Source organism: Lagopus muta, chromosome Z, assembly GCF_023343835.1.
Source record: "Lagopus muta isolate bLagMut1 chromosome Z, bLagMut1 primary, whole genome shotgun sequence".
NCBI classification, from domain to species: domain Eukaryota; kingdom Metazoa; phylum Chordata; class Aves; order Galliformes; family Phasianidae; genus Lagopus; species Lagopus muta.
The window spans coordinates 68,687,024-68,699,502 of record NC_064472.1 but is presented as its reverse complement, the minus strand read 5'-3'; the positions used below and the strand labels follow the sequence as shown (position 1 = coordinate 68,699,502).

The 12,479-nt window shown below is 41.7% G+C and overlaps 1 protein-coding gene across 6 annotated transcripts in view; it reads right to left on the bottom strand.

The window, feature by feature from the left end:
* The window catches only part of MOB3B (MOB kinase activator 3B), an 87,475-nt gene that overhangs the window by 70,833 nt on the left and 4,163 nt on the right, over positions 1 to 12,479 (bottom strand). The window contains exon 3 of one of the 6 annotated variants that reach the window (XM_048931211.1): positions 1,910 to 2,146. The exons of the other annotated variants lie outside the window; for them this stretch is intronic. The gene's annotated coding sequence lies outside the window, so the exon portion shown is untranslated. The remainder of the gene's footprint in view (positions 1 to 1,909; positions 2,147 to 12,479) is intronic. 6 annotated transcript variants of the gene reach the window in all.

Below are 12,479 nucleotides of genomic sequence, written 5' to 3'. Positions count from 1 at the left end.
CATTTCACCTCTTCTTCTACTGTCTGAGTTATGAACAGAAAGATGGGCACCACAGAACAGCATCAATCAGAATTGTTTTCACACCTTAATCAATGGCAGCACCACAAAGGAGTGCACTATAGACTCCTGTTCTTCTGTACCAGAATCTCTTACTTTCTCAACCATATCTACTGGACAAAGGTAATTCTTCTCTCTTATATTTAAATTTCTATGGTGTAAGGAAAGATACTACTGTTGTGTAGATGCTTACAGAACACTTGTAGTTTATTGTGTTAACATGAGGTATCATCAGAGGTAATCAGAACTGCCAACACGGTGAATTACAAGGATTCCCCTGGAAGCACCTTGTGGTTTGGGACCTGGAACTTCACCCATTCAATACAAGGATGCTGCAAGGGAGATAAATCCTGCTGCATAAAAATCAGAGCAGGACAACACTCATAACTAAAATCTTCTGGTCCTTGAAATACGGTTTGCATTTTTAATCCCATAGTAAAATAACATTATCTCTCTCTCTGTTTAACTTCTCCTCTAACTAGTACTAGTACTAAATTTCTATTATAAATCTCTACAGAAGCATCAGTGGAATTTAAAGTCTGTTAAAAAAGAAGATTTAGGAAGGAATGCAACTCATTGGGTTTCCAGGTCAGGTTAGTTCTAGCATAAAGGAGTGCTGGGCTAACAGGAATTTCATTCACAGAACCCAGTTTTAGTCCCTCCAAGAAGTCATCAACCTCTCCAAAAACTTGCTAATCTCACCAGTAGAAACAATTGCAGCTTTTCAGCGGCCTTCTGCTTGCAACATTCAATGTCCATTCCAGTGCAGATGGCATCCACACAGATAATCCAAAACACAATCATGGTTCACAAGGGGTGACCACCAGATCACTGCTTAAAAAAATTTCTCTTCTATAATCATACTCTTACATGTGTCATACGGGCATATTTCCAGGCCTGCTATGAAAGACAATGTCTTATTTCTTCTTCATAATGATCTTCAGTGAGTATCAGTATTTCAAGCAGTTGTTCAGACAGTTCATGAATGGTTGCAAAAGCTAACAAATTTCTGCAAAAGGATTTCACAATTTTTTCAACAGGATCTATGCAGACAGGTACTACATTCTGGAGTACTACCTCTTCTAGACTTGATCATTTCTTAACAAAGCAAAAAGGTTAGAAAACCAAGGCCAGAGTAGTATGCCATGTATGGTCAGTGCCAATCACTATGCAACTGGGCCTAGTTGATAGCACCACAGCCTGTTGTGGCAGTTTGCCATAGTACTTCTGCTTGCTTAACGTGCAGGTATCCAGATGGAAACTCAGCCATCTACTGCTTTTTATTCTGTCAAGGACTTTAGAGCTGTCTTTCCTGCATCCTTTGAAATAAGATTTACAGTGAACTGGCTTACTCTTTTGGCACATCAAAAATCCTGTCCTGAATGCCATCCAAAAGGCTGACCTGTCATGTGCTAGCCTGCTCACTTGCCTGTTGTGTGCTGAGCCATTTCAGAACATGCAGTGTTGCCAAAAGCCTAGACTGCTTACTAACTGCACTGTTAATGTTAAATGCATATGGCCCAGCCACTAATTTCAGTAGCATTCCCCTCTTGTATAGACCAAACAATCTCCTAATGAGCAAAATTGAAAAAGGCTGGAAAATCCACCTAACTCTGTTACAGATAGTCTTGAACAAAATCCCCAGTATCAAAACACCAAGTACCAATAGTTCTCCACTCTGGAGTGAAGAAAACATCAGCAGTTTAAACGAAAGCCATCGGATTTACTGAGGAATAATAATAATAGTTCTAGAAGGTCTGAACTATTTCTTATGCAGCATGAGGTGTGAGAATGGATGGACCACAAATATTTCTACATACAAGGCAGATGGGAGAGATGTGGATATACTTACATGTAGCAACATGAGCTGTTCTCAGTTTGGACCAGCCCTGCTGTAGAAACCTCAGCAATCCAGAATCCTGCTGGGCTTCGAGAGATCACAGCCCACAGCAGCTGTTACTTGACAACTCATAAGACACAGAGAGAACAGTCTTCGTGACCGTTTCACATTCAGTCCTTCAGCCAAGATCACTATCAAGGCAGGTTATCAGAGCTGCTGGTAATGACCATTTTCATAGCACAACCATCTCTACAGGGAAAACAGAGCAAATTTGGAAGGTTAACATTTACCTTGCCTGCCTGGTTAGAAGAAAAATAAAACAAGAGCAAGGCTGGTTATTACTCCTGTTGATCAAGTCAACATCTATGCTATACTAACCTCACGTGACATGTGCCCATGAAAATCCACTGCTACTACACTTTACAACAATGCTTAATTCTGTAGGCTTGTTATCCATGTGTGTTATTAACTTTTAAGGTGTAATGTGGAATTATACCTTAATTATACTTCTTGACCTCCTAGAAAAAGAGCCTCCAAAATTCAATTACCTATATGCTCCCTTCAATAACTTTCCCAATCACCATCCAATTTCAATGAAATATGAGAGAGCATTTCAAACCTCAACATAATTACAGCCCTCCACAGTTCACCCAAATTAGCAACTGGACAGAGAAGAGACCCAGCTCACTGAACTCGCTAAGGAAAAACCTAATCAATCATTCAGAAAATTCATTCAGAAAACATATGCAATTGAAAATTAGCTTCAGGTAGGTCTTCTGTCCTACTTTCTGAATGCTTTCACAGAGTACTAAAAGGAGTTGAGGAACTGAATGAAAGAAGGTCATTAACTGCCTTCAGTAGCTAAAGAAGTAAATTTCCAGAAATTGTAAATACACCTGGCACACATAGCTATGTCTTCACCTCAACATGCCTGGGCAATTCTGCATCACTAGCAGCCTTCCAACAATCATGCCACATCGTTCAAGACATTTCTCACCAGCCAACTGCCATGCTGAAATAATTCATCAGCAGTATGAAGAAATTATTACATCAGAACAGCAGTCACCCTTCACTCAAGATAAATGACAAGAAATAGTCTACTTCTACAGCCTCCTTGTAGCCTCTGCAGCTTCCAGTTCTCACAGAGGCTGATTAACATGCAACAATGATGTGTATCTGGTATCAACCCTGTAGGAAGAAGCACAGTAGCACACATCACAGTTAACAATCTCAGATTTCACTTAGTAAGGTTCTCATTCTTTAACTGGTTTGATTTGAAACAGTTTTGAAATGTCCTATATTCTGCAGCCAGTTTCAGGCCCAAGTACTTGAAATACAGAACTGTGAAATTTCACAATATAGCTAAAGCTTCCCTCTCCCAGGAAACTGGGACATTTTGGATGTCATAATGACACAAGGTCACACAAGTCCAGGTTGCCTTCTATGCAGCACAGGCTCCTCAGTTTAAGACACCATTCTCTTAGTCTCACATCTCTTTTTAAAAAGGTCTGAAAGCAAAGGAATCCAGTTGAAATTGCAAGCATCAAACCAAAAGATAAGAAAAGGCAGCATTTCCCTCGGAGGTGCTACCATGGGAAATTAGCAAGATCAGATCTTCCAACCCAAACATACCTTCTCCAATATCCTGAAGGGTGCCAGCTGATGAAATCAGGTCATGTTCTTCTGCTAACAGCCATGCTTTCCTAGTCCTCCCTATGTGCCTGCACCAGTTCTATCCTAATTAGCCTCTCCGATTGGCAAAAACAAGATTTTTTTTTATTTTTTACCTCCACAGGGAGAGGGAAAGGGTTTGGCTTCTCAGACAGATTTGTTTGGGGGCTAAAAAAGTCCTAAGGCCAAACAGAAGAGAGACAGGATTACACCTCTAGGTACAAGACAACTATTACATCAGTTTGCCTGCGTGTGGTAAAACATCACCTTAAGCTCCATATCATCTGCAACCCGTTACAAGTTTACTTCCCAGAGCAGTTAAACTGACAAAGATCTCTAAAAACACATGCAGCATGAAACATTTCCTCTGCAGCTGGGGGTAAACAAGTTGGCTGGGTAGAGCTTTTCCTATCACCCCTATTGGATTCAGTGATTCAGGTCTGAGGGTTTTTCACATCTCAGACTCCATACACAGTTATGTTTGCAGTCTTCCCAGAAATGAGAACACCAAGTGAGCCTTATCCCCTGGACTTGTGAGGCACCTTGGTTTATCATCCACTACAGCAACATTTCACCACACAAACATACGAATTTATTAAGACTGGTACTAAGTACTGCAAGTGAGAAAGCATTAGGAACTATAAAACTCTTATATACTATATATACTCTTATAACTATATAACATCTTCACAGAAATAGTTTTGAGAGTGATATTCTACTGGTTGCCAAGATGGATGAACAATCATGTTAGACTGTTTATAAAAACTGATTGCAAGCAGATGAGAACAGCAGAGTCACAGACATCTAACACAACCAGTTTGACAGAGCAGCCAGATGGAAATTCCCTCAGAAAACCACAAAGCCTCTGTAGGGCATTCCACCTCTGCTTTTCTGGTAGGTTATGACCTCTTTATTTTCTCAATGGCAGACATGGCACTAAAGATCAATCTTCTTTCTATCCCTGCAAGCGTTCCTCTGCTTTTACAGCCCCCAATAACTTACATACAGGGTGAGGTGGGTACTTCATAAGCACTTAGATGAGATAGCCCAGCTTGAATTTAACCTAGCTGCTGGTGTGAAAAGGAATAAGAAACTCTTTTATAAATACGTTAACAGTAAGAGGAGGACAAAGGAGAATATCCACTCTTTGCTGGATGAGGCTGGGAATGTGACCACTGAGGATAAGGAAAAGGCGGAGGTTCTGAATGCCTTCTTTACGTCTGTCTTTAAAAGTCAGACCAGTTATCCTCAGGATACCCCTCTCTCTGACCTGGTAATCTCGGCCGGGAAGCACACTAACCCCCCTGTGATTCTGAAAGAAACAGTCAGAGGCCTACTGCTCCAGCTGGACTGTCACAAGTCGATGGGGCCAGATGAGATCCACCCGAGAGTGCTGAGGGAACTGGCGGAGGTGATAGCCGAGCCGCTTTCCATCATCTATCAGCGCTCCTTGTTGACTGGTGAGGTCCCAGATGACTGGAGGCTTGCCAATGTGACTCCCATTTATAAGAAAGGTCGTAAGGAGGATCCGGGGAACTACAGGCCTGTCAGCCTGACCTCGGTGCCAGGGAAGGTTATGGAGCAGATTGTCTTGAGGGAGATCATGCGGCATGTGCAGGGTGACCGGGGGATCAGGCCTAGCCAGCATGGGTTTATGAAGGGCAGGTCCTGTTTGACCAACCTGATCTCCTTCTATGATCTAGTGACCCATCTGGTGGATGAAGGAAAGGCTGTTGATGTGGTCTACCTAGACTTCAGCAAAGCCTTTGACACTGTCTCCCACAGCATTCTCCTGCAGAAGCTGGCAGCCAGAGGCTTGGATGGGTACACTCTTGGCTGGGTAAGGAGCTGGCTGGAGGGCCGGGCACAGAGAGTGGTGGTGAATGGAGTCAAATCCAGCTGGCGACCGGTCGTGAGTGGTGTTCCGCAGGGGTCGGTGCTGGGGCCTGTCCTCTTCAATATCTTTATTGATGACCTCGATGAGGGCATCGAGTGCACCCTCAGTAAATTCGCAGATGACACTAAATTGGCTGGAAGTGTGGATCTGCCTGGGGGTAGCGAGGCCCTACAGAGGGATCTGGACAGGCTGGAGAGCTGGGCTGGAGCCAATGGAATGAGTTTCAACAAGGCCAAATGCCGGGTCCTGCACTTCGGCCACAACAACCCCAGGCGACGCTACAGGCTTGGGGCGGTGTGGCTGGAGGACTGCGTAGAGGAAATGGACCTGGGGGTATTGATTGATGCTCGGCTGAACATGAGCCGACAGTGTGCCCAGGTGGCCAAGAAGACCAATGGCATCCTGGCTTGCATCAGAAACAGTGTTGCAAGCAGGAGCAGAGAGGTGATTGTTCCCCTATATTCAGCACTAGTGAGGCCGCACCTCGAGTACTGTGTCCAGTTTTGGGCCCCTCACTGCAAGAAAGATATTGAGGCCCTGGAACGTGTTCAAAGAAGGGCAACGAAGCTGGTGAGGGGTCTGGAACACAGGCCATATGAGGAGAGGCTGAAGGAGCTGGGAATGTTCAGCCTGGAGAAGAGGAGGCTCAGGGGAGACCTTATTGCTCTCTATAACTTCCTGAAGGGAGGTTGTAGTGAGCTGGGGGTCGGCCTCTTCTCTCGTGTCATTAGGGATAGGACCAGGGGGAATGGTTTCAAGCTACGCCAGGGGAAATTCAGGCTGGACATGAGGAAGTATTACTTTTCAGAAAGGGTGGTCAGGCACTGGAATGGACTGCCCAGGGAGGTGGTGGAATCACCGAGCCTGGGGGTGTTCAAGGAAAGACTGGATGTTGCGTTGAGGGACATGGTTTAGTAGGAGCTATTGGGAATAGGTGAACGGTTGGACTGGGTGATCTTTTAGGTCTTTTCCAACCTTAGTGATTCTATGATTCTATGATTCTATGATTGAATTTCCTGCTGGTTCCTGGCTGAGAGAAAACGACCATAATTTGTTAGGATAGGCAAAATCTGGCAGCCTAGCAGAGGTGAGGCTGCTCAGCTCTGAGCTTCCAGGTTCAACCAGCAGCTAGGTGCAGCATGCATTCTCAGCAGGCACACACATACAGTACATACACCATGTAGAACACATGGTACATATATGTGACCACATCAATTGCCAGCAGACACACAGAGCACTTGCACAAACACAACTTATGCCAAGAGTTTCATCCTGTTCTCTGTAGCCTAGTAGGACAGAGGTCTGCTAGTGGAGAACACATGCACAATGGGAATTCCCGCAGCAGCTAAGCTCAGGCACTGCTGGCTCCCAGCTATCTCTGGTTCCTGGCACCTGGACAACCAGCCCCCTTTTATCCCCTCATTTCTCTACCTTCACGTTTGTTCCTCCTCAAACAAAACCCCTAGGTCCATTCCTTTCCTTACCTCCTGCTTCTCCCCTAAACATCCCATAATAAATCCCACACAAACCCAAAGTGCTTATCCTCTTCATTCCACCACATGTCCCTCCAGCCAGCAGACTCCAGCAATGCTCCATTTTGACAGGATTTGTTCCAGCCTATAGTGCTGAGGACGCTGCAGGACAGCCCTGGAACTGGCTTTTCTGCAGCCTTTCCTTTTATCTCTATATAGGAAAACTAAATGGCAATTTGAACCTAAGCATTATCTAGGTGAATTCAGACCTGAGATCTCAGTTCTCTCCAGTTCCTTCTCCTAAACCTGTTGCTTCAACTCCCATCTAGCTACTAAAGTTTCACATCTTCAGCTCCTGTGACACAAAATGAGATCCACAGTGCAAAAGTTCTTTGACCATCGGTGAACCACAACTAAGCCACTGTAAGAACAACCACACCTCTCACAAACCTACAGATTCTATAACAGAATGATCTTGGTTTTGACAACACCAAAAATATTTCCTCATTAGAAAAAAGCAAGTTATTCCAGAGACTTCGGTTCCTTTGACCAAACTCCAGAGAACTGCTTGAAGGAAAGAATGGGATGCAATGCTTGGGAAAACATGAAGCCCTGAAACAAATGCAGAGATCTCCCCTTGAAATGCTTTTCACAACAGCCAAGTAAGTCATGGATCATCCATGAAGTCACAATGACAAGAAGATGGCAGACAGATGACTGAGGATGTGATTATTCTATACGGTGTGTAAACAGAATGCAAAAAGAAAAACAAAAACAAAAAATGTTCAGCAACAGATTGGATCCAACTCTGCCTTGAAACATTAAGCTGTTTTTCTGTGTTGCTTCTGAAGATGAAAGGATGGGTCATCGCCTATCACTGTTGTTCCATTTAGAGCAACAGAGCCACGTATACGCATAACAAACTGAAATTCTGTCCTAAGATTTTTAATGCAGACAGTGAAACCATCTGAAGGTGAAATGAACTGGCATGTAATTCTTGACTGAATTATCAAAACCAGGGCCAGTCATTAAAACTGCATCAGAGTGATTTCTCCTGTACTACTGTACAGACATTCTTCATGTACTCCTATAGCTGTAAGTTACAGCTGAATCCAATTTATTTCTTTAATCTCATACAATGACTTGTAAGTACACAATTACTGTAACTTAAATGAACTCTCCCTACACACTTCCAGCAGTGCACTGAGGTCAGATTCAGCTCACAACTTTGCCCAGTCAAGTCAATCAAAGCTAGAATCTTCTGACATTCCAACCACAGTTGAAAAAGACATCCTCTGCTATCTTGGTAACTCTCACTTCAAGTCAACATCAAAAAGCCAGAGAAACATGTATTTGATACTGTATTAGACTGTGTCTCGTGACTACTGTGTGCACTGTGTCCTGCAGTCTTCAGTGATGTAATTTCAGGAGATCTCACGGTTACCATCTTGTAAAAGTTTCAGTAATCTTTTATGACAATACATTTCAGTTTGATATGCTGATCTTCCTAACACCACATGCTAGTTACAGTTTAGCTTAAATCATTCTGATACTGGCACAGACTTAAAGAAAATGTAAAAATACACAACAAAGGCAATGCCTCCAACTAAGTTTAGATCCCTCATGTCTAGAAGTCATACATATTTGTACTAAGCCATACAAACAGAGAAAGGAGCAAAATAGTAATTAAAAAGCAAACAACAACAAAAAAAAACACAACACCTTAGCAGAGTAAGACAAAGTATTGGAAGATCTCACTGATGGACTTCTGTGGCAAATCCATGCATTAAACCTACCATGTACTTCTCCATTCTCTGTACAGAATTTCAATCAAGAAATCAATACTTCCTACAGTTTCATTCATAAATTAACTTCTCTGAAGACATCTAGCTGTAAGTAATTCATGAAAAAACCCACAATATTACTATCAGCAGTAGCAAAACAAGAAGAATAACAGGAGTACCACCATGTTAGTAGGTTTCTACTGCATAACTGCTGAAGCCATCACGTGTCTCACTAGGGAAACTGCTTATTCATAGCAATCCCTCAGTCTGTCACATTGTAAGCACTAACAGGATAATTTTAGCAAAATATTTCCTCAGAATTCCTTTGCTGCTCACATCAAACATTCTTGAACTTCACCTTTTTCCATATTCTCTTTGAAATAACCCTGTAATTGTGCATTATGAATTACATGAGGACACATCCTCTGGCTCTGTAAACTCTGTACACTTCAGTCACCAAATAACTTAGCTCACGTGAAGATTTAGCAATCCTTAAATTAGTAGGCAAGTCTGCCTACTAACTGCCTTATAACTTTTTCTTATCTGAAAATCCAACACTGGCTCCAACTGATACTCTACCAGAAAGTTTTTTGTTTTGCAGTTACCAGAGCCAGCAAAGTGGGCTGACAGTCGCACTGGAAGAAGCCAACAATCCATAGAAATACAGCAATTTGCTAATGCACAATCAGGAGCTGCCATATCAGCTAAGGACTTGCATTTCAACCTGCAATGCTTATGCAGCACAATCTTGGTCTTATAATCACTGCAGGCTGTGAAATTGTTTGGGACATGTTAGTTAACCTGAGTACTAGCAGTTCTACTACCAGCTGGCCCACAGACTTAATATTCACAGAATTACTGCCCTGATTTTAGGATGTATGTTCCAGCATCACAATGGCTATGGTGGCCCCCAAAATAGGACATTTTGCTACCAACACAAACTCTCAGGGAGTCTGGACTTACTTATCATCACAGGAGGAGGCTTCAGAACAGAAGCTGTCTTACTCTAGATGTAAGCAAGCCCTCATCAGTAACCTTACAGCATGGTTGACAGCTGTCAAAAACCAGGTTCCATCAGCTGGTTATGCAGTAGAAGGAAGCCTCTCTGAGCAGCAAATTATCACAGATAATGGATAAAAAAGCATCTGTCCTCAAAGCTGTGTATATTTTTTCCAACATAGTGATAGCAACAAATGCCCTAGTGAGTCAGTGCTTGTGTCAACAAAAGGGCTCTTCTGCTAATAAAACATTAGCTACTTCCCAAACAAAACAATTTGTCCTACAAGACATCACTTTTTAAAATCAATGAAATGAAATTACATCTTGCTTAGGATGGATATCTGTTAGCCACAAATGTGATTCTTTTTTCATACTCTTTGCCAACTTCAGCATAAAAGCAAAACATCTCAGCATAAAGCAAGGCAGCCTGTTTAAGTATAAATAAGATGAAAAGTCCTTATCAGATGCTAATCTGCCCATGTTCACTGACCAATCACTTACTCTTCCTTCAGTTAATAAAGTTATTGAAAAAATAAGCAATATTTTGCAACTAAAAGAAATTGAAACCAACAATAAACTGGCAGAATCACTGTTGATAAAAACACAGCTCTTACAAAATAATTAATACCTAACATGTCACGCAAGAAAATCAGAGTAATAAAAGAGCAGCATCTGAATACAGAAGAGACAAGAAGAAACTACAGGCTTGCAGACCAGCACAACAAGGGTAGAACTGACAGATTCATCACCATGACCATCTTGGTTCAGAGAAGTTTACTGCGAGTTTGCATTACTTTGGCACTATATATCAAAATCTCACACCACATTTGCTTTCACCAAGGAATCAAAATGAACCACCAGAACATGAACTTCCTACACAAAATGGGTGGATATTTTTCTCATCAGTGTCTCAATGAAACAATTGATTTCAGATTTCCCAGGGAGATCATGAAGATCACACAAAAGAATACAACAGTGGTCATCTATGAGTTCCTCCAACAGACTTTTCAGCTATTTAGCAAAAATCACCCCAAAGGTGTTTGGAATACAAGCAATATTGAAAAATTTCAAAATGGAATTCATCAGCAAATTGAAGAATTAGAGATTTGTTTGTTGGAAGAACGACCAAGGGCACGGAACAGCTTTCAGATGCAGATGCTAAAGAGCAGTACCCTCAGTATGAAGAAGTACTTCCAAAGAATCACCAGCTTCCTTAAAGACAGGCAATACAGCCACTGTTCCTGGGACGCCGTGCAAACAGAACTGAGATCATGCCTCATAATTTTTGACAGCCTTATGAAAATCACACATCAAAAAAAGGTAAAATCTTTTGTACTTGTGTTCTTTGTCAGGCACTGGTAAATTCCCCCTTTTTGGAAGGTTTTAAATCTCTACATTTGAAATATTTTCAGATCAGATTTTCGGTACTTCAGACTTGTAGACAAGATATTTGGTGCTCTGAGTTAAGCACACAGAATACTTCAGTGAAAGGACAGTTGGTATCACCAGCTGCTGTTGGAGATGAACTTTTCAAAATGTGGGGGTCATCCTGCTCCTACATACTCCTTCTCTACACTATAAATGTATTCTCTGGTCTTTTCACAGAATACGCCTATTGCTTAACAGCCTGAAGCTCTTGCATGAGGCCACTGTTCTGATACACTGTACCCCTGCATCATTTCACTTATGCAGAAAGAAGACCAAGATACAGAGATGCATGAAGAAGACAAATCCTCCTGGACTCCTGATGCAGTATAGATCTTAATTTACAAAACAGACAAGATTAATCAGAAAACATTTACTGTATGGATATGGATGCAAACAAGTTTATTCCACTCCTCTATCACCTTTGCTCCTCTCATTGCAGAGCCAAGGAGTGTTTCAAATAATTGTCTTCGTCAGTTTAACTGCTTCCCAAAATACCTTGAAAACCTTTGGGCTTTGGTATCACTCCTCATGTACTACAATACTGTATGGTTTTCAAAATGCTTTTTTATATGCTTCAGATTTCTAATGATATTTGATTTCCCAAGTATGTTCATCATAAATGGTACATGTTCAATTGGAATGCAAGAGGAAAAGTTAAAACAATATATCTAATAGGGGAATGTGAAGAAAAAGAGCAAATACTCAAAGACATGAAGTTCAATACACTGCTACTGTTACCTAAGCACAGACTCTCAGCACTTTGCCAGAGAAGTGTGAGGGTTGACAGCAACTTTTATCACATCCTTCCCTTTTTAAAATCCATTCCCAACTTAGGAAAAAAAAAAAACCAAAAAACTAACAGAATAGCTACAACTGCCTAATTTTTGACATTTAAACATTGAGCTAAGGAGACAAAGCCAATAAAGCCCACACCCTCCATTCCCATACACTCCTCTTCAACAGAAATGAGGGGAGAGGGAACAAATTTCAGACTCCTCCATGTACATCTGCTCTCAATCACCAAGGTAAGAGGTCAACTCTTTCACAGGTTATATAGGGAACATAAGAACCAATTAGTAACGCTTAACACATAGTTAATGTTCAGTTTGCAACAACCTCATTAATCAGCCTCCGAAGTGGAATCTTTGTTCTGTTCATTTAAGGACTTTGCAACTAAAATGAGATCAGGGCGATGTTTCATGGCAGTATGTTCAAATACATTCCATTATGACTTTGCCTTAATTTTTGCTTTTTACTGTAGGCAATCCTACTTGATTTTGCATATCCAACATAAATAACTTGAAGAACTGCAACCCATGAAGTTAAGGTTT